We start from the raw sequence: 21,826 nt of genomic DNA on the forward strand, positions 1-21,826 counted from the left end.
TTAACCCCTTCCTCCCCAGTGCCATTAGTACAGTGTCAGTGTTTTTTTTTTTTGCACTGATCACTGTATTGGTGTCACTGGGGATGTCAGTGACCCCAAGTCAGTTCCCCCCGTGTCAGAATGTCCGCCGCAGTCCCGCCATAAGTCGCTGATCGCCGCCATTATTAGTATTAAAAAATTTTTTTAAATCCCAGTATCTTTCCCGCCATTTGTAAACGCTATAACTTTCACGTAAACCAATTAATTTACACGCATCGCTTCTCGGCCTTTTGGCTAAGATCAAGTGTAGTATCTGTTCTTATCAGTGTCCAGTGGGGGTGCTCCCGGCCATTCTAGCTTTGCGGGGATGGCTGTTGTATAGTACCCTCACTGGTATGATGGGGGTCCGGAAGGCTGGACCGGAGGGACAGAAACCGGGGAGCGCCACACGTTAAGCTGGGGCCCCGGGAGTAATTCCCCTGAGAAAACTGGAAGGACCCAGTACCTCCTGATTTGAACGGATCTACCTTGGTCTGGCCAGGGGCTGAGGAGGCAGAAAGTCCGCAAACTCGGTGCCCCCTGAGTAGACGCTCTCAGGGGTGCCACTAGTAACACTTGGGTGTGGGACCCCACTGTGTGAACATGGCACATGGTCACTGTTTTTACACTCTTTTTGCACAGCGCCCTAAGGACCAGGCCTTTTGGCTAGGACCAGGGCAATTTTTGCTACGGGCCTCAGGGCCTGGTCTGTGCACAATTCGGCACGGTACCACTTTTTAATTTTCTATTTATTTAATTTAACACCTCCCACGTTTGTCACCTTTTCTTTGCTTATGTGTGTGTTTTCACTGGATGGAGGGTGTGGGTCCTCGGGCCTACCCTGAAGTCTAGGGGGGAGGATGTGTGGCCTTTTGGTTCCTTCCTCCCCTGATCCCTAGGGGACTCTTCTTCGAGGGAGTCCCCTGGCCAAGTACTGGATGTCCGGCTTCGGCTGGACACAAGGAACGGTGGTCCACCAGGCCTTTTGGCCAGGAGGACCAATTGGGAAACCTTGTCCCCGTCAGGAGCTTCGTGCCCCGGGGGATCAGGGTAAGCGGTCCAAGCCCCTTTAGGGGTAGGACAAACACACCCCTAAGTGCACTTTTTCGTGTGGTGTTTTGCACTTGCACTTTTTTTGTGATTCACTTACGGGTTTTTTCGTTGTCGTTTGCACGTTTGTGGACTTAAAAAAAAAAAATTAATTTACACGTATTGTGTTTTGTTTTTAGCAGACATGTCGCAGAATGCATTTTGGCAGAAATTTCTGACTAAATTTGATTTTTAATTTTTTTTTACTGAACATGTTTTATAGCAAAAAGTCCAAAATGTTGTTTTTTTTCCTCAAAATTGTCAGCCTTTTTTTTTATAGCGCAAAAAAATAAAAAACGCACAGGCGATCAAATACCACCGAAAGAAAGCTCAATTTGTGGGAAAAAAAGGATGTAAATTGAATTTATGTACCGTATTGCATGACCGCGCAATTGTCCGTTAAACTAGCGCAGCGCTGTATAGCAGAAAAATGGCGTAAATTGCAGAATCTATACCATAGTTTGTAGACGCTATAACTTCACACAAAGCAATCAATAGACACTTATTGGGATTTTTTTTAACAAAAACATGGAGCAGAATACATTTTGGCCTAAATTTATAACCAACTTTGAGTTTACTATATATTCTTTATAGCTGAAAGTAAAAAATATCATTTTTCTTCAAAATTTTTGCTCTTTTTTTGTTTATAGCGTGAAAAATAAAAAGTGCACAGGTGATCAAACACCACCGAAAGAAAGCTCTATTTTGTGATAAAAAGGGCGTAAATTTAGTTTGGGTGCAGCATTGCATGACCGCGCAATTATCAGTTGAATTAGTGCAGCGCCGAGTAGCAAAAAGAGGCATGGTCAGGAAGGGGGGTAAATCCTCAGGAGGGGGAGGGGTTAAAAGTTAGCAGCTGACTTAAATTGTTGTTTCCAGGGCCAGGATCCTCAGAAGAGGAGAGACGCGCGCGTTGTGCGGAGATGTATTGCGGATATATTTTTTTTTCCTAGACACTTCAGCAGAGTCTGACCATTACCTCAGTCCGCTCCCCGGAGGAGGTTGTACTCTCCTCTGTCCCTCCCAGGTATACAAACACTCGGCAGCCGAATCATTCAGAAGCCAATTAGCCTTCCCTATGTTCTGAGTAGTGTGAAGAATCCAGCTCAGTCCAGAGAGAATAAATGTATAGGAGGTGCAGGGGCGGACTGACAACTCATGGGGCCCCCGGGCAATAGGGGATCATGGGGCCCCTGTGTCCTTGCCCAAACTCAAAAAAGCCTATGAAAAACGTACCAGGGGCATCTAATGGGGCCCCCTACTGACCCCGAGCCCTCGGGCAGTGCCCGAGTTTCCAAGTGGTCAGTCCGCCTCTGAGGAGGTGGATACAAGCAGGGGCGTATTTACCACAAGGCATTTGCCTAGGGCGGCATTTTTCAGGGGGGCGGCACCACCCCAGGTAGAAGGGACATATGCAGAATGGGGACCAGGTGGGATCTGAAAGAGGCTGCGGGCTGCTTGATGGAACTCTCGTTCCCCGGAATGTCCGGAGCTGTGAAGGGGAGTCTCTCTCTGTTGGGGGAGGCATTAGTGGAAGGCTCTCTCGGGTGGGGGGGGCAGGGGTGGTGTTGGATGGTGTCAGGCTCTGATTTTTGTGTTGCCTGGGGCAGTACAAAACCTAAATACACCGCTGGATCCAAAGTATGAACAAAGCACGGCAGCATTGCTAAGCACTGGACCACAAAGGCAGCTGCAACAATAAGGACGTGTTTTACGCATGGCAAGAACGCGTGTCACGTGTTAGTCCATTTTGGTGTCACTCATTTTGAATGGCACGGCCTCGTTTGGCAGAGCAGGAGACCTCATTTCTCTCTAATAACACTTACAGGTCTTGTCCCTCCCCCAGCCTGTGACTGGACAGTGAAAGGAGAAGCAGCAGAGTGATGAGCTCCTCTCTATGCCCTCTCCTTCTCCCACCATGCTTCCTATGAGCACTGCAGCTCACCTGATTGGCTCCTTGTGCCGGTCCCTTTTCTCCTAGTATGAGCTCTGCTGTACAGGGTAAATGTAGACACTCCCTGCGTTTAAAAAAAAAAGCAATGTACCGTATTTTTTGCTCCATAAGACGCAGTTTTTTCCCCCCAAAAAATGAAAAATGTTTGTGCGTCTCATTGAGCGGCCGGCCAGGTATTCCCCCCGTCGCCGCCACCGTGTTAGAATACTAGGCCCGCCGCTCGGCTCTTCTGTGCAGCAGAACCTGCTCCTCGTACCTACCTGTTCCTCGGTCCAGCGGTGTCCTCATCACCGCTGGTTTCACTGGCCGTCTTCTCTCCCCGGTGCCAGCATCTTCAGCTTGCAGCTTCACAGCCGGGTGCCCACTGAGCATGTGCGAGAAGTGCTGCTCTTTGTGAATGGCCCCGTAGTCTTCTGGGACCTGTCATGTGTACCAGAAGACTACGGGGAGGGAGGACACCTTCTGCTTCCGATTACCTAGGCGATCGCAGCGGAAGTGGGAGCGGGTACCTGTCACATTTGGGTACCCGCTCCCCAAAGGTCTCCCCAGTCTCTGGTCATCCCCTGTACCGTGTCCGCAGTCTCCGGTCATCTCCTGTACTATGTCCGCAGTCTACGGTCATCTCCTGTACCGTGTCCGCAGTCTCTGGTCATTTCCTGTACTGTGTCCGCAGTCTCCGGTCATCTCCTGTACTATGTCCGCAGTCTCTGGTCATCTCCTGTACTGTGTCCGCAGTCTCCGGTCATCTCCTGTACTATGTCCGCAGTCTCTGGTCATCTCCTGTACTATGTCCGCAGTCTCTGGTCATCTCCTGTACCGTGTCCGCAGTCTCCGGTCATCTCCTGTACCGTGTCCGCAGTCTCCGGTCATCTCCTGTACTATGTCTGCAGTCTCTGGTCATCTCCTGTACTGTGTCTGCAGTCTCTGGTCATCTCCTGTACTGTGTCCGCAGTCTCTGGTCATCTCCTGTACTATGTCTGCAGTCTCTGGTCATCTCCTGTACTGTGTCCGCAGTCTCCGGTCATCTCCTGTACTGTGTCCGCAGTCTCTGGTCATCCCTGTACTGTGTCCGCAGTCTCCGGTCATCTCCTGTACTGTGTCCGCAGTCTCTGGTCATCTCCTGTACTGTGTCTGCAGTCTCTGGTCATCTCCTGCACTGTGTCCGCAGTCTCTGGTCATCTCCTGTACTGTGTCTGCAGTCTCTGGTCATCTCCTGTACTGTGTCTGCAGTCTCTGGTCATCTCCTGTACTGTGTCTGCAGTCTCTGGTCATCTCCTGTACTGTGTCTGCAGTCTCTGGTCATCTCCTGTACTGTGTCCGCAGTCTCCGGTCATCTCCTGTACTGTGTCTGCAGTCTCTGGTCATCTCCTGTACTGTGTCTGCAGTCTCTGGTCATCTCCTGTACTGTGTCCGCAGTCTCTGGTCATTTCCTGTACTACGTCCGCAGTCTCTGGTCATTTCCTGTACTACGTCCGCAGTCTCTGGTCATTTCCTGTACTACGTCCGCAGTCTCTGGTCATTTCCTGTACTACGTCCGCAGTCTCTGGTCATCTCCTGTACTGTGTCCGCAGTCTCTGGTCATCTCCTGTACTGTGTCCGCAGTCTCTGATCATCTCCTGTACTGTGTCCGCAGTCTCTGGTCATCTCCTGTACTATGTCCGCAGTCTCTGGTCATCTCCTGTACTATGTCCGCAGTCTCTGGTCATCTCCTGTACTGTGTCCGCAGTCTCTGGTCATCTCCTGTACTATGTCCGCAGTCTCTGGTCATCTCCTGTACTGTGTCCGCAGTCTCTGGTCATTTCCTGTACTATGTCTGCAGTCCATTGGTTCAGAATATTTTTTTTCTTGTTTTCCTCCTCTAAAACCTAGGTGCGTCTTATGGAGTGAAAAATGTGGCATTTTTGATGTATTAATGAATATAACGAACATGCTGGAACTTGTAGTTCCACAGCAGTTTGTAGACCACCAGGTGGGACTGGTCATCTAAAAAATGATTAAGCAAATAATGACATGGAGTGCTGGGAGTTGTAGTTCCACAGCAGCTAAAAAGCAACAGGCTGACTATTCAGCTATCAATGAATTGCCCTCTGTTAGCTGTATAATGGTGTGGAGTGCTGAGACTTGTAGTTCCACAGCAGCTTGCAGAGCAACAAGTCATTAAATAATAAAAAAAAGATTTGTAGAATAATGACATGGGGTGCTGGGGCTTGTAGTTCCACAGCAGCTTGCAGAGCAATAGGTCATTAAAAAGAATTGCTGAATAATGATGTGGAGTGCTGGGACTTGTAGTTCCACAGCAGCTAAAAAGCAACAGGTAGGACTGGTCAGCTAAAAAATGATTAAATAATGTGGAGTGCTGGGACTTGTAGTTCCACAGCAGCTGCTGAGCAATAGGTCATTAAAAAGATTGCTGAATAATGGCGTGAAGTGCTGGGACTTGTAGTTCCACAGCAGCTAGCAGAGCAATAGGTCATTTAAAAACATTGCTGAATAATGATGTGGAGTGCTGGGACTTGTAGTTCTACAGCAGCTAGCAGAGCAATAGGTCATTTAAAAACATTGCTGAATAATGCCGTGGAGTGCTGGGACTTGTAGTTCCACAGCAGCTAAAAAGCAACAGGTCAGTAGAAAAAAAACCAGTTGAATAATGATGTGGAGTGCTGGGACTTGTAGTTCCACAGCAGCAAAAAAGAAACAGGTAGGACTGATCAGCTAAAAAATGCTTGAGTAAATAATGTGGAGTGCTGGGACTTGTAGTTCTACAGCAGCTGCTGAGCAAAGGGTCATTAAAAAGAATTGCTGAGTAATGATGTGGAGTGCTGGGACTTGTAGTTCTACAGCAGCTGCTGATCAAAGGGTCATTAAAAAGAATTGCTGAGTAATGATGTGGAGTGCTGGGACTTGTAGTTCCACAGCAGATAACAAGCAACAAGTAGGACTGGTCAGCTAAAAAATGATTAGGTAAATATTGATGTGGACTGCTGGGATTTGAAGTTCCACAGTAGCTGCTGAGCAAAGGGTCATTGAAAAATAGCTGAATAATGGTGTGGAGTGCTGGGACTTGTAGTTCCACAGAAGCTAAAAAACAACTGGTAGGACTGGTCAGCTAAAAATGATTAAATAATGATGTGGAGTGCTGAGACTTGTAGTTCCACAGCAGCTTGCAGAGCAACAAGTCATTAAAATAATAAAAAAAAGATTTGCAGAATAATGACATGACAGCGGCTGCAGAGCAATAGGTCATTAAAAAGAACTGCTGAGTAATGATGTGGAGTGCTGGGACTTGTAGTTCCACAGCAGCTGCTGAGCAAAGGGTCATATAAACATACTGAAGAATGATGTGGAGTGCTGGGACTTGTAGTTCCACAGCAGCAAAAAAGAAACAGATAGGACTGGTCAGCTAAAAAATGATTAAGTAAATAATGACTTGGAGTGCTGGGATTTGTAGTTCCACAGTAGCTGCTGCGCAAAGGGTCATTAAAAAACAACAACTGAATAATGCTGTGGAGTGCTGGGACTTGTAGTTCCACAGCAGCTATCGCCCTCTGTTAGCTCTTGTGTAGGGCTGGGACTTGTAGTTCCACAGCAGCTATCGCCCTCTGTTAGCTCTTGTGTAGGGCTGGGACTTGTAGTTCCACAGCAGCTATCGCCCTGTTTGCTGTTGTGTAGGGCTGGGACTTGTAGTTCCACAGCAGCTATCGCCCTGTTTGCTGTTGTGTAGGGCTGGGACTTGTAGTTCCACAGCAGCTATCGCCCTGTTTGCTGTTGTGTAGGGCTGGGACTTGTAGTTCCACAGCAGCTATCGCCCTGTTTGCTGTTGTGTAGGGCTGGGACTTGTAGTTCCACAGCAGCTATCGCCCTCTGTTAGCTCTTGTGCAGGGCTGGGACTTGTAGTTCCACAGCAGCTATCGCCCTCTGTTAGCGGTTGTGTAGGGCTGGGACTTGTAGTTCCACAGCAGCTATCGCCCTCTGTTAGCTCTTGTGTAGGGCTGGGACTTGTAGTTCCACAGCAGCTATCGCCCTGTTTGCTGTTGTGCAGGGCTGCGACTTGTAGTTCCACAGCAGCTATCGCCCTCTGTTAGCGGTTGTGTAGGGCTGGGACTTGTAGTTCCACAGCAGCTATCTCCCTCTGTTAGCGGTTGTGCAGGGCTGGGACTTGTAGTTCCACAGCAGCTATCGCCCTCTGTTAGCTCTTGTGCAGGGCTGGGACTTGTAGTTCCACAGCAGCTATCGCCCTCTGTTAGCTCTTGTGTAGGGCTGGGACTTGTAGTTCCACAGCAGCTATCGCCCTGTTTGCTGTTGTGTAGGACTGGGACTTGTAGTTCCACAGCAGCTATCGCCCTCTGTTAGCTCTTGTGCAGGGCTGGGACTTGTAGTTCCACAGCAGCTATCACCCTCTGTTAGCTCTTGTGTAGGGCTGGGACTTGTAGTTCCACAGCAGCTATCACCCTCTGTTAGCTCTTGTGTAGGGCTGGGACTTGTAGTTCCACAGCAGCTATCGCCCTGTTTGCTGTTGTGTAGGGCTGGGACTTGTAGTTCCACAGCAGCTATCGCCCTCTGTTAGCTGTTGTGTAGGGCTGGGACTTGTAGTTCCACAGCAGCTATCGCCCTCTGTTAGCTCTTGTGCAGGGCTGGGACTTGTAGTTCCACAGCAGCTATCGCCCTCTGTTGGCTGTTTTGTAGGGCTGGGACTTGTAGTTCCACAGCAGCTATCGCCCTCTGTTAGCTCTTGTGTAGGGCTGGGACTTGTAGTTCCACAGCAGCTATCGCCCTGTTAGCTGTTGTGTAGGGCTGGGACTTGTAGTTCCCTGTAGGCCCCAGGTATTCTGTCCCCCAGCAGCTGCCCTGACAGGTGCCTGAATTGTCAGAGCAGGATGTGAGCAGAGAAGCTGGGTGTCCCTGTCCTGCAGCTGCATGGAGGGTGTGGTGGATTAGTTAGATCTGGGTGTGTCCCTATGTTGCTGCTCTGCCTGTTCTTCGGGCCTCACCACTGTCTCCTGCTGTGACTTCACTGCGCTCCCTCCCTGCCGCCTGCACATGGCCCTCCTCCTCCTCCTCTCTGTACAAGTCAGGTCTGTGATATTTGCAGTGAAGTTGAGTCACCCAGAGGGTGTGGTTACCCAGCTCTCCCTCTCTTTCTCCTTCCTTCCTCCTCCTCTCCCTCTTCCTCGCTCTGTCCGCCAGGCTCAGGAGGGCACAGGAGTGTCACACACCCCAGACCGCACCACCAGGTAAGCCGCTTTTCCTTTAAGGGGTGCAGGGGGGGGTTGGGGAGGCCAAGCCGGTATCAGCCGCCCCCCCCCCCAGGGATGGCCGCCTACAGAACTTCGCAGCCCCCCATTCACATGTGCCGGGTGGAGAATCGCACACAGCTGGTTGCTGGTCGTGGTCAGGAGAGGGTTAAGATCTGTGCGTCTGTGTGCGCCAGTCACTGGGTAGGAGGGTGCCAGGCACCGGGCGGAGAGGAGGCCACCCCGGGGCTTTCATCCGCCGCCGCCGCCAGGAGAAAAGCGTCACATCTGGAACTTCTCCAGGAAGAACGGACGCGGGATGCCGGACGGAGCCGCTCCTGGCAGCCTGGGGCCCGATCTGGAATAAAACTTCCTGTAGCGCACAAACTCCATCTTACCGAGACTCTTCGCCCGCTGGTTGGTCGGTTTTCTGATGCATCAAAATGTGGAGTGGAAAAAAAAAAAAACTCCGCGACGGAACACGGAGGAGGGTAAATGTCACCTGACTGCCTCATCGCTATCACCAGTTTCCAGAGACAGCCCTAAGCGTTGAAGCTCTGTCCCTGGAAACTTGTCACCCAACTTTCATTGCTGAGTCCGTCTATAAAAATTCTGCAACAAACGAGCATTTGGAGCAACACAGTGGAGGGCGTACATCGCCCGATATTGTCACTGCTGTCATTCACCAACATCACTGTCACCGGTTTCCAGAGACAACCCTAAGCGTTGAAGCTCTGTCCCTGGAAACTTGTCACCGAACTTTCAGCGCTGAGTCCGTCTATAAAATTCTGCAGCACGCGGGCATATGGAGCAACAGAGTGGAGGGCGTACATCGCCCGATATGGTCACCGCTGTCATTCACCAGCATCACTGTCACCAGTTTCCAGAGACAACCCTAAGCTTTGAAGCTCTGTCCCTGGAAACTTGTCACCGAACTTTCATCGCTGAGTCCGTCTAAAATTCTGCAACAAACGAGCATTTGGAGCAACACAGTGGAGGGCGTACATCGCCCGATATTGTCACCGCTGTCATTCACCAACATCACTGTCACCAGTTTCCAGAGACAACCCTAAGCTTTGAAGCTCTGTCCCTGGAAACTTGTCACCGAACTTTCATCACTGAGTCCGTCTATAAAAATTCTGCAACAAACGAGCATTTGGAGCAACACAGTGGAGGGCGTACATCGCCCGATATTGTCACCGCTGTCATTCACCAACATCACTGTCACCGGTTTCCAGGGACAACCCTAAGCTTTGAAGCTCTGTCCCTGGAAACTTGTCACCGAACTTTCATCACTGAGTCCGTCTATAAAAATTCTGCAACAAACGAGCATTTGGAGCAACACAGTGGAGGGCGTACATTGCCCGATATTGTCACCGCTGTCATTCACCAACATCACTGTCACCAGTTTCCAGAGACAACCCTAAGCTTTGAAGCTCTGTCCCTGGAAACTTGTCACCGAACTTTCATCGCTGAGTCCGTCTAAAATTCTGCAGCACGTGGGCATATGGAGCAACAGAGTGGAGGGCGTACATCGCCCGATATGGTCACCGCTGTCATTCACCAGCATCACTGTCACCGGTTTCCAGGGACAACCCTAAGCTTTTAAGCTGTGTCCCTAGAAACTTTTGTTACTGAGCTTTCAGTGCTGAGTCCATTCATAAAACTGCAGCAAATGGCCATATAAAGCATGTACATCACATGATAAGACCACCCGTGTCATTCACCCACTTCGCTGTCAGCAGTTTCCAGAGACAGCCCTAAGCGTTGAAGCTCTGTCCCTGGAAACTTGTCACCGAACTTTCAGCGCTGAGTCCATCTATAAACATCCTGCAGCACACGGTCATATGGAGCAACACAGTGGAGGGCGTACATCGCCCGATATGGTTGCCGCTGTCATTCACCAGCATCACTGTCACCGGTTTCCAGGGACAACCCTAAGCTTTTAAGCTGTGTCCCTGGAAACTTCTGTAACTGAGCTTTCAGTGTTGAGTCCATTCATAAAACTGCAGCAAATGGCCATATAAAGCGTGTACATCACATAAGACCACCTGTGTCATTCACCCGCTTCACTGTCAGCAGTTTTCAGGGACAATCCTACATTTTTGTCCCTGGAAACTGTTACTTGATTTTTTTTAAGTCTATTCTCATCCTTATTGGGGATATATTGGTGTCGCCGTGGTCATTCACTGGCTTCCAGGGACAGCCCTAAGCTTTGAGTCCATTTATAAAAATTCTGCAGCATATAGAGCAACAGAGTGGAGGTCTTTGGACAATCCTACATTCTTCAAAAAATGTCCCTGGAAACTTCTGTTACTTTATTCTTTTTGTCTATTAAAATCTGCAGCGTATTAGTATGTGAAGCAACAGCGTAGAGAGCATCCTGATTGGGTGTAAATTGGTGTCACCGGGGTCATTCGCCGGCTTCCAGGGACAGCCCTAAGCTTTGAAGCTCTGTCCCTGGAAACTTGTTACTGAACTTTCAGCGCTGAGCCCGTCTATAAAAATTCTGCAGCAAACAAGCATATGGAGCAACAGAGCGGAGAGCCTGAATGGGTGGAAATAAGTCACCAATGTCATTCAGCAGCATAGCCGTCAACCGCTTCCAGGGACAGCCCTAATTGTGTCCCTGGAAACTTGTGTTACTTCATTTTCAGTGCTGAGTCCGTTCATAAAACCACAGCAAATGGGCGTATAAAGCAGCAGGGTGAAGAGTGTACATCGCCTGATAAGACCTTCGATGTCATTCACCCGCTGTCAGCAGTTTTCAGGGACAATCCTACATTTTTGTCCCTGGAAACTTATGTTACTTGATTTTTTTTATTGTCTATTCATAAAAATCTGCAGCTAATTAGTATGTGAAGCAACAGAGTAGAGCGCATCCTGATTGGGTATAAATTGCTGTCACCGGGGTCATTTACCGGCTTCCAGGGACAGCCCTAAGCTTTGACGTTTTGTCCCTGGAAACTTGCTACTGGACTTTCAGCGCTGAGTCCATCTATAAAAATTCTGCAGCAAACGGGCATATGGAGCAACAGAGCGGAGGGTGTACATCACCCGAAAAGGTCACCGCTGCCATTCACCGGCTTCCAGGGACAGCCCTAAGCTTTGACGTTTTGTCCCTGGAAACTGAATACTGAACTTTCAATCCATTTATAAAAGTTGGCAGCAAATGAGAATGTAAAGCAACAGAGCGGAGAGCCTGAATGGGTGGAAATTAGTCACCGGTGTCATTCAGCAGCATAGCCGTCAACCGCTTCCAGGGTCAGCCCTAAATTTTGTCCCTGGAAACTTGTGTTACTTCATTTTCAGTGCTGAGTCCATTCACAAAACTGCATCAAATGGGCGTATAAAGCAGCAGGGTGAAGAGTTGTGCCTCGCCTGATAAGACCACCCCTGTCCTTCACCCGCGTCGCTGTCAGCAGTTTTCAGGGACAATCCTACATTTTTAAAAAATGTTTGTCCCTGGAAACTTCTGTTACTTTTATTTTTTTTTGAGTCTTTTCCTAAAACTGCAGCAAATGGACATATAATGCAGCAGGGTGAAGAGTTGTGCCTCGCTGACAAGACGATCGATGTCATTCACCCGCTTCGCTGTCAGCAGTTTTCAGGGACAATCCTACATTTTAACGTGGTTTTTTTTTGTTTGTTTTTTTTTTTTTTTTGTCCCTGGAAACTTGTGTTACTTCATTTTCAGTGCTGAGTCCATTCACAAAACTGCATCAAATGGGCATATGATGCAGCAGGGTGTAGAGTTGTACCTCGCCTGATAAGACCACCCGTGTCCTTCACCCGCGTCGCTGTCAGCAGTTTTCAGGGACAATCCTACATTTTAACATGTTTTTGTTTTTTTTTTGTCCCTGGAAACTTGTGTTACTTCATTTTCAGTGCTGAGTCCATTCACAAAACTGCAGCAAATGGGCGTATAAAGCAGCAGGGTGAAGAGTTGTACCTCGCCTGATAAGACCACCCGTGTCCTTCACCCGCGTCGCTGTCAGCAGTTTTCAGGGACAATCCTACATTTTAACATGTTTTTTTTTTTTTTTTGTCCCTGGAAACTTATGTTACTTAATTTTCTGAGTCTCTTCATAAAAATCTGCAGCTAATTAGTATGTGAAGCAACAGAGTAAAGAACATACGTCTCCTGATTGGGTATAAATTGTTGTCACCAGAAGTGCTGTCAACGGCTTCCAGGGACAACCCTAAGTTTTGTCCATAAAAACTTCTTATTGAATTTCCAGTGCGGAGTCCATTCATAAAACTTCCGCCTATGGGCATATAGAGCAGCGGTGTGACGAGCATACATCTCCTGATATGATTGGTGCCCATTACCAGCATCGCTGTCACCAGTTTTCAGGGACAATCCTACATGTTAATGGTTTGTCCCTGGAAACTTGTGTTTACTTGATTTTCAGTGCTGAGTCCATTCATAAAAATCTGCAGCTAATGAGTATGCAAAGTAAGAGTGGAGAGCGGACATCGCCTGATTGGGTAGAAATGACAGTCGCCAGAGTCGTTCAGCAACATCGCTGTCAACAGCTTCCAGGGACAACCCTAAGTTTTGTCTGTGAAAACTTGTATTACTTGATTTTCGGTGCCGAGTCCATTCATTAAAACATCTGCAGCTAATAAAGCAGCAGGGTGGAGAGCGTACAGCTCCTGATAAGATCGCTGGTGTCAATCACCTGCATCGCTGTCACCAGTTTCCAGGGACAACCCTATGTTTTGTTTTTGAAAACTAAGATCGCTAGTGTCAATCACCTGCATCGCTGTCACCAGTTTCCAGGGACAACCCTAACTTTTGTCCTTGAAAACTTGTATTACTTGATTTTCGGTGCCGAGTCCATTCATTAAAACATCTGCAGCTAATAAAGCAGCAGGGTGGAGAGCGTACATCTCCTGATAAGATCGCTGGTGTCAATCACCTGCATCGCTGTCACCAGTTTCCAGGGACAACCCTATGTTTTGTCTGTGAAAACTTTGTATTACTTGATTTTCGGTGCCGAGTCCATTCATTAAAACATCTGCAGCAAATGAAGTAACAGGGTGGAGAGCGTACAGCTCCTGATAAGATCGTCGGTGTCAGCCACTAGCATTGCTGTCACCAGTTTCCAGGGACAACCCTAAGTTTTGTCCATGAAAACTAAGATCGCTGGTGTCAATCACCTGTATTGCTGTCACCAGTTTCCAGGGACAACACTATGTTTTGTCTGTGAAAGCTTGTGCTACTTGATTTTCAGTCCATTGATTAAAAAATCTGCAGCAAATAGGGGGGAGAGCGTACATCTCCTGATAAGATCGGTGTCAGTCGCTAGCATTGCTGTCACCAGTTTCCAGGGACAACCCTATGTTTTGTCCTTGAAAACTAAGATCGCTGGTGTCAATCACCTGCATCGCTGTCACCAGTTTCCAGGGACAACCCTAAGTTTTGTCCTTGGAAACTAAGATCGCTAGTGTCAATCACCTGCATCGCTGTCACCAGTTTCCAGGGACAACACTATGTTTTGTCTGTGAAAGCTTGTGCTACTTGATTTTCAGTCCATTGATTAAAAAATCTGCAGCAAATAGGGGGGGGAGCGTACATCTCCTGATATGATCATCAGTGTCAATCACCAGTATTGCTGTCACCAGTTTCCAGGGACAACCCTAAGTGTTGTTCACGAAAGCTTGTATTACTTGATTTTCAGTGCTGAGTCCATTCGTTAAAACATCTGCAGCAAATGAAGCAACAGGGTGGAGAGCGTACATCTCCTGATAAGATCACTGGTGTCAATCACCTGCATCGCTGTCAACAGTTTCCGGGGACAACCCTAAGTGTTGTCCATGAAAGCTTCTGCTACTTGATTTTCAGTCCATTCATAAAAAAATCTGCAGCAGATAAAGCAATAGGGGGGAGAGCGTACAGCACCTGATAAGATCGTCGGTCGCTAGCATTGCTGTCACCTGTTTCCAGGGACAATACTGCGTTTTTTGAAGTTTTGTCCCTGGAAAGTTTTTTTTTTTTTTTTTATTATACTGAGTCCACTAATATAATTTGGTATTGGGGCTTTGTAGACGAATGTGTATGTAGCAGGAACTTGTTAACCGAATTTTCAGTGCCGGCTTCATTTATAAAACTCTGCAGCAAATGCGTATGCAAAGCAACAGAGTGGAGCGCGTATGTCGCCCGATGGGGTGGAAATCAGTCACTGGAGTCCTTCACCAGCATTGCTGTCAACCGTTTCCAGGGTCAACCCCAAGTTCTGTCCCTGGAAACTTGTTACCTGATTTTTAGCGCCAAGTCCGTTTTTTGGCGATTTTTAGCGCCAAGTCCGTTTAGGCGATTTTTAGCGCCAAGTCCATTTTAGGCAATTTTTAGCGTCAAGTCCGTTTTGGCGATTTTTAGCGCCAAGTCCGTTTTTTGGCGATTTTTAGCGCCAAGTCCGTTTAGGCGATTTTTAGCGTCAAGTCCGTTTTGGCAATTTTTAGCGCCAAGTCCGTTTAGCAAACTCTTTAGCAAATGAGCATGTGAAGCAACACAAGAGTGGAGAGTGTATGGCGCTGGATTGGGTCACCGGTGTGATTTGCCAGCATTGCTGTCCCCTGTTTCCAGGGTCATCCATAAATTTTGTCCCTGGAATTGTTACCCGATTTTCCAAGTTGAGTCCATTTATAAAACCCTGTAGCAAATCGGCGTGTGAAGCAACACCGTGTATGTCACCTGATTGTGTTCGTCAGCCTCACTGTCACCGACTTCCAAGTTTCGCTCCCCCAGCAACTTGCACTACCCAACTTTCAGTGCTTCAAGCCCCATTCGCACTCGGGACACATAGTCGCATGACAAGTGGCAGCCCATGTATTTCAATGGAAGCCGTTCACATCTATGCGACTTAAAGGTTCCTACTACTTTGATGCGACTTGAGTGCCATGGACTTCAATGTGAACCCTCCGAAGTCGCATCTTAATGTCATCAATGTGACTGTTGTGCAACAGTCCACAGACAAAGTTGCATTGAAGGCACACCCATCCAAAGTTGCAATGCCCCATCCAGGGGCGCACGGACCATTCGAGCACTCGGGCGCTGCCTGAGGGCCCAGGGTCATTGGGGGGCCCCATGAAATGCCCTTGGTATCTTCTTTTTTTTTTTTTTTTTTTTTTTTTTTTTTTTAATAGGCTTTTTTGGGTGTGCTTTGAGCATGGGCATGGACACAATGGGCCCCATGATCCCCTAGAACCCGGGGGCCCCATGAGTTGTCAGTCCGCCCCTGCATGACTTTGGAAATCGCACAGATGTGAATGGAGTCTAAAGCCGCCCATAGATGGACCGAATCTCTAGCCGGTTCAGCAGCATCCAGCTGAGATTCGATCCATCTATGGGCTGGCTGGTGGTACTGAACTTTGACCCATCGATCGACTTCCGTACAACCAGCCTGTCGGATTTTCTACATGCAATCACTGCCACTGTCAGCGATCACTGTGTTCTGCCGGTAGGGAGGCTTCCTGCAGCAAGAACACAGACGCACTGTGGGAGGGATTCCCCCCATCAACGCTGACTGTGTTGATGGGGAAATTGATCAATTTTTATTTATTTATTTATTGTTTAGTTTGTTTTTTGTTTTTTTTTGGGGGGGGGGGGGGGTTTCTTTCCTTCCACCACGGGTGGCAAATTACATAGTCTATTGCAGGCCATAGACGGGTCATTTATCGTCCGATTTCATCCACACGAAAAATCAGCCGATATTCACGCCGTTAGTGGGGCCCGCACGTCGGCCGTTTTTCGTGGATCATCTTTTACTTTTATCGGTCATGCTGGAAAATCCACGAATAACAGCCGTTTTTTGTGGACGGTGGTGGCAGCATCGGCGGCGACCAATTTTTCTTTTATCGGCTGATAAACGGCCCGTCTATGACGTGCCTATGGCCCGCTATTCCTTCTCAGGAGGGGACTCCTAGACTGACCCCCTGCTGTGTTGGTTCAGAACAGAGGTCACATGACATCCATGTTTGTTCCGTTGTTTTCACCTTTTTGTGATGGAGAAAAACATGGACCTGTGGAATCCCAATGGGCGGCCCAGTGCCAACGGATGCGTGTCCTCCTATGTCCATCCACATCCTGGACACATACTTATTGCTTTTGGTCCAGTGGACCTGGACGCCTATCTGCTTGCATCTGGCCACCCGTAGGGACACATTGCAGTCCAGTTTTGATCCATCTAATCACGGTTCAGAAACAGACTGAAGTGTAAAAGGGGCCTTCTACAGGCGCTACGTGTTGGAAAATGTTGTGCGTACTGCCTTTTGGTTGTTAACCTGCATTTTTGCATCCATATCACGGAATGGGTCCTTCAGAATACCTTTTTCTTTGTATATAAATGCATGTGTGATTTTAAGAGTTAAATGGTTGTTTAGATCACCAAGCCTTGTGTATGATGGGTTGGAGGGACCAACAAGCAGTGATAGGATCTGATGGGTCCACATTGATTTCCAGACCAGAACGATGCTAGTATCTGTCGGTTGATGTCTGCTGTGGTCACCAGTCCTGCTTGACCAATCATGGAGAAGGGGGGAGATGTCATTAATGCCGGACATTTTGGCCATTAGCCTTCTGTTTCCCTGAGAGAAGAGCTATATTATGTCCTCCTCTGTTTTTCTTTTTGTGGTGAGATCATTTAAAAACCTAAAACTGTTGAGTAATATCGATGCCCAACCTTAGATCTACACCACACAAGCAACTGTAGCACTACATTTCTGAGACTGTAAATTGCCTGTAGCCTGTCGTCTTGCATAGAAGGCTTCTTCATCGTAGAAAATAGGTTGCTTTGACCATTCAGTTCTCAGCAACCATTTGGGGACGGTCACAGGACATGGTGGAAGGACAGGTGTCATCATCTAGTTCTTAGCAACATTTCAGGAGTGGTTTTTGGACATATTTGGCAACCCATGCAAGTAAATGGTGGAGAGGCAGGTGCAACCTGGTTGGTGCCATCATCCAATTCCTCGGAATTGGTCAGGTTACAATACAAGTAAATGGTGGAGGGGCAGGAGCAATCGGGTTGGTGCCATCATCTAGTTCTCAGCAGCCATTTGGGGACGGTCACAGGACATAGTGGAAGGACAGGTGCCATCATCTAATTCTCGGCAACATTTCGGGGGTGGTTTTGGGACAAATTTGGCAACCCATGCAAATAAATGGTGGAGAGGCAGGTGCCAACTGGTTGGTGCCATCATCCAGTTCCTCGGAATTGGTCAGGGATAGATGCAGAGCAACTGTGGCCTCCCATTACTAGACGTTGCAATGGTCACAGGATCATTGTGAACACCCAAGATCACTAAAGGCAGCAATGCAAATAATTGGAGGAGGGGCAAGTGTCACCAGGTTGGTTCCATCATCTAGTTCTCAGCAACCATTTACGGATGGTTGCAGGACAAGTGTGGCAGCCCATGTAAGTGAACATTGCAGGATCATCAAGGTTTGTGCAATGATCCAGTTGTCAGCAACTATTCAGTGATTATCATAGGACCGTTGCAGCATCCCAAGATTACAATACAAGTAAATGGTGGAGGGGCAGGAGCAATCGGATTGGTGCCATCATCTAGTTCTCAGCAGCCATTCGGGGATGGTTGTAGGACAAGGGTGGCAACCCATGTAAAAGGACAGTGAAGGGGCGGGGGCAACAAGTTAGCAGTATGATCAGTTGTCCGCAACTGCGCAGTGATGGTCGCAGGATCGTTGCAGCAACCCAAGATCATTAAAAGTTGCAATGCAATTTAAATGGAAGAGGGGCAGGTACAACAAGTTGCAGCCACCATCCAGCTGTCAGAAACTGGTTAAGGTCAATCATGGCAGCCTAAAATCACTAGAATTAAGTGGGGGAGGGTCTGGTGCAATCAGGTTGGTGCCATGATCCAGTTGTCCGGAACTGTTCAGGGATGGCAATGGGACGGCAACCCTAGATCAGTAAAAGTTGTAATGCAAGTAAATGGTGGAGGAGCAGGAGCAATCAGGTTGGTGCCATCCTCATGTTCTCGGCAACCATTCAGGGATGGTTGCAGGACAAGTGTGGCAACCCGTGTGAAAGAGCAGGTGCAACAAGGTTGGTGCCATGATCCAATTGTCAGCAACTGGTCAGGGACATTTTATGGGACAGTCATGACAGTCCAAGATCACTAGAAGTTGCAATGCAGGTAAGCGATGGAGGTGCAACCAGGTTGGTGTCAGCATCCATTTCTCAGCAACTGGTCAGAGGCGATGGTGGGACAATTGTGGCAGCTCAAGATCACTAGAAGTTGCAATGCAAGTAAATGGTGGCATTCTCTGGCAACACTTATGGGTGGTTTTGGGACAAATTTGGCAACCCATGCAGGTAAATGGTGGCATTCTCTGGCAACATTTCAGGGGTGGTGTTGGGTCAAATTTGGTAACCCATGCAAGTAAGTGGTGGAGGTGCAGGTGCAACCAGGTTGGTGTCAGCATCCAGTTCTCAGCAACTGGTCAGAGGCGGTGGTGGGACAATCATGGCAGCCCAAGATCACTAGAGGTTGCAATGCAAGTAAATGGTGGCATTTTCTGGCTACATTTCAGGGGTGGTTTTGGGACAACTTGGCAACCCATGTAAGTAATTGGTGGAGGGGCAGGTGCTATCAGGTTGGTGTCATCATCAAGTTCTCAACAACTTGTCAGAAACGGTTTCCCATACAGTTTGGGCCTTGGTAGGCAAGTGCTCCTGACTATATTTTGAAGTCTCAGTGGCTCATACGGAACATTCGATTGGGCAGGTCCTATGGGTAGGCAATATTGCTTTCTGGCTGTAGTCGAACTTCAAATCCCAGCCTGCCTTGCTAAAAGTCGTGGTTCCAACTCAAGCCCAGAAGGCAAATTTACCCAGCAGCTTGATTTAGAAACATCACAAGTGTTTTATTATAGCGAACAGCTTGTGATTTCCAGAAGTTGGTAATTACTCGGGAGGCCCAGGAAAAGGGTGGAAACGTGTAAGGTGGAATTTTGAGGCAAGTGGGTAGAAGAGGCGAGAGGGGCATGGCAGCACATCGAAGGACTCTGAACCTCAGGGGGAGGGGGAAGGGAGCCCTCTTGTAGCTGGAGCTGACTTCAGCCCTTTGTAAGAGAGTCACTGCCAAAGTAACTGCCCCTTTTGGGTCACTTGTAAGTAGGTGAGAGGTGAGAGAAGGTGACTATGAGCACAGCGAATGACTCTGGGCGTGGGTTGTTTGGGAGGGTATGTGGCGTGAAGCTTGGCATTCCTGCTGACTGATTCACGCCCTTTTTTTTTTTTTTTTGAGATTCTATCTCGGTGTTCTTCCTGCTCAGAGAGCTGTCAGATGAGGTTTGCATTGGCAGCGATCGCTTTGTAGTATGTCTCTGAGACATGTGACTGCTGTGTGGTCTCTTGTGACGAGCATTTCGAAGCTTGGGGCCAGTCTCGTGGTGTGTGATGTCAGGAGTTGTACACTCCCATGATCTCTCTGGTAGAGACAGCCACGCCGTGGTCATGGCCATCTGTCAGTGATGTGGTTCTCGCAAGGTCATCATATAGGAAGTGCTTGCAAGAGACTTCCTTCCTACCCTGTCTCTTGTGAAAGGCCCTCCAACCGTCTCACTTCCAGGGACGGTCACAACTTTCGCAAATTTTGTCCTTTTTGGAGGTTTTGGGAAAGTCCTCATTTTGTACCTCCCGTCCTGCATGCTGTTTCTAGGTCAGAGACTTGCTGGGCAGTGAGGCCAAAAACCGCGATGATGGCACATTTTAACAACAAAACCGTGATGGCAGCACCCATATTATTGGTAAAGGTGTGCTTTAAAGGAAAAGTAGGGCCAAAGCTCTTTTTTGGCCATACTTCTGTAGGTCTTCATTTCCTGTGACCTGTATGAAGGCTAAAGTCAGCTGACGTCAAACAGCCAGTCCGGACCCTAGAGAGATCCCAACTTTAATGTCTGGATCTGCCCAGATGCCTGACTGGCAGCTATGTCAGCCTTTCAGCACACCACAGCTCCGCCCCCTCCACAGCCCTGCGCTCCAGTGAGTGCTGGAGGGGCACAGCAGTCACCAGCTTTCTGTTCGCTGAAGACCAAGGACTGTGCTATCAGCGGTCTTTGCTCAATTCTCAAGGTGGTGGAGGACAGATGCAACATCAGATGCTGTATCCACCTAGGTGAGTATGTATTTTTGTTTTTTTTGTTTTTTCAATACTTTTATGCCAGCCTGTGGACTGAACAAAAGAAATTGAACAGATTCCTCTATATCACGGGTGTCAAACTGTTTTTTTTTTGTTTTTTTTTTGTTTTTTTTTTAAGTCCGCAAACGTGCAAACTAGAACGAAAAACCCGTAAGTGTTTCACAAAAAAGTGCAAGTGCAAAAACACCACACAAAAAGTGCACTTAGGGGTGTGCTTTGTCCTACCCCCAAAGGGGTTGGACCACTAACCTGATCCCCCGGGGCACGAGGCTCCTGACAGGGACAAGGTTCCCGTTTTGGTCCTCCTGGCCAAAAGGCCTAGTGGACCACCGTTCCTTGTGGCCAGCCGAAGCCGGACATCCAGTACTTGGTCGGGGGGCTCTCCCGAAGAGAAAACCCCCTAGGGACAGGGGAGGAAGGAACCAAAAGGCCACACATCCTCCCCCTAGACTTCAGGGCAGGCCTGAGGACCCACACCCTACCATCCTGTGAGAAAAACACACACATAAGTAAAAGTGACAAACGTGGGGTGAGAAAAAATAAATAATTAAATAATCTATAAAAATAATAAAAAGTGTCGTGCCCAAATTGTGCACTGACCAGACCCTGAGGCCTGTAGCAAAAAAATTGCCCAGGACTTGGCCAAAAGGCCCGGTCCTAGAGGCGCAGTGCAAAAAGTGTTTTGAACGCGGTGACCATGTGCTCATTCACAACGTGGGGTCCCGCACCCCTGAGGCGACTACTCGGGGCACTGTGTTTGCGGACTTTCTGCCTCCTCAGCCCCTGGCCAGACCAAGGTAGATCCGTCCAAATCAGGAGGTACTGGGTCCTTCCAGTTTTCCCGGAGGAATTACTCCCAGGGCCCCAGCATAACGTGTGGCGCTCCCCGGTTTCTGTCCCTCCGGTACTAACCTTCCGGACCCCCATCATACCAGTGAGGGTACTATACAACAGCCATCCCCGCAAAGCTAGAATGGCCGGGAGCACCCCCACTGGACACTGATAAGAACAGATACTACACTTGATCTTAGCCAAAAGGCCGAGAAGGTGTCAAACTGGCGGCCCTCCAGCTGTTGCCAGCAAGTCCCAAGAGGCATTGCAAGATTGACAGTTACAAGCATGACTCCCAAAGGCAGGGGCATGATGGGACTTGTAGTTTCACAACAGCTGGAGGGCCACCAGTTTGACACCCCTGATCTTTATACACACATCCTAGATGGACAAATCCCCCCTGCCTGGCTAACCTGTTTTCTGGGATCCCTTCGCTGTCAGAGTAACCGCACCGTGCATGAAGCACGATTGACTACAAGTGTTGCTCGGCCAACAATTTTCGGAGCGTCTCCTTCCACAAAAATTGGTTGAG

General features: G+C 48.5%; 2 pseudogenes; one reads left to right on the forward strand and one right to left on the reverse strand.

The window, feature by feature from the left end:
- Window positions 1-253: 253 nt before the first annotated feature.
- On the forward strand, window positions 254-369 carry LOC149429399 (U2 spliceosomal RNA; annotated as a pseudogene).
- Window positions 370-21,353: 20,984 nt separating this feature from the next.
- Window positions 21,354-21,514, reverse strand: LOC149429400 (U2 spliceosomal RNA; annotated as a pseudogene).
- Window positions 21,515-21,826: the final 312 nt, after the last annotated feature.

The sequence above is a fragment of the Staurois parvus genome, unplaced genomic scaffold (assembly GCF_062004578.1).
Source record: "Staurois parvus isolate SC_StPar_1 unplaced genomic scaffold, SC_StPar_1.0 ptg002718l, whole genome shotgun sequence".
In the NCBI taxonomy this organism is placed as follows: Eukaryota; Metazoa; Chordata; class Amphibia; order Anura; family Ranidae; genus Staurois; species Staurois parvus.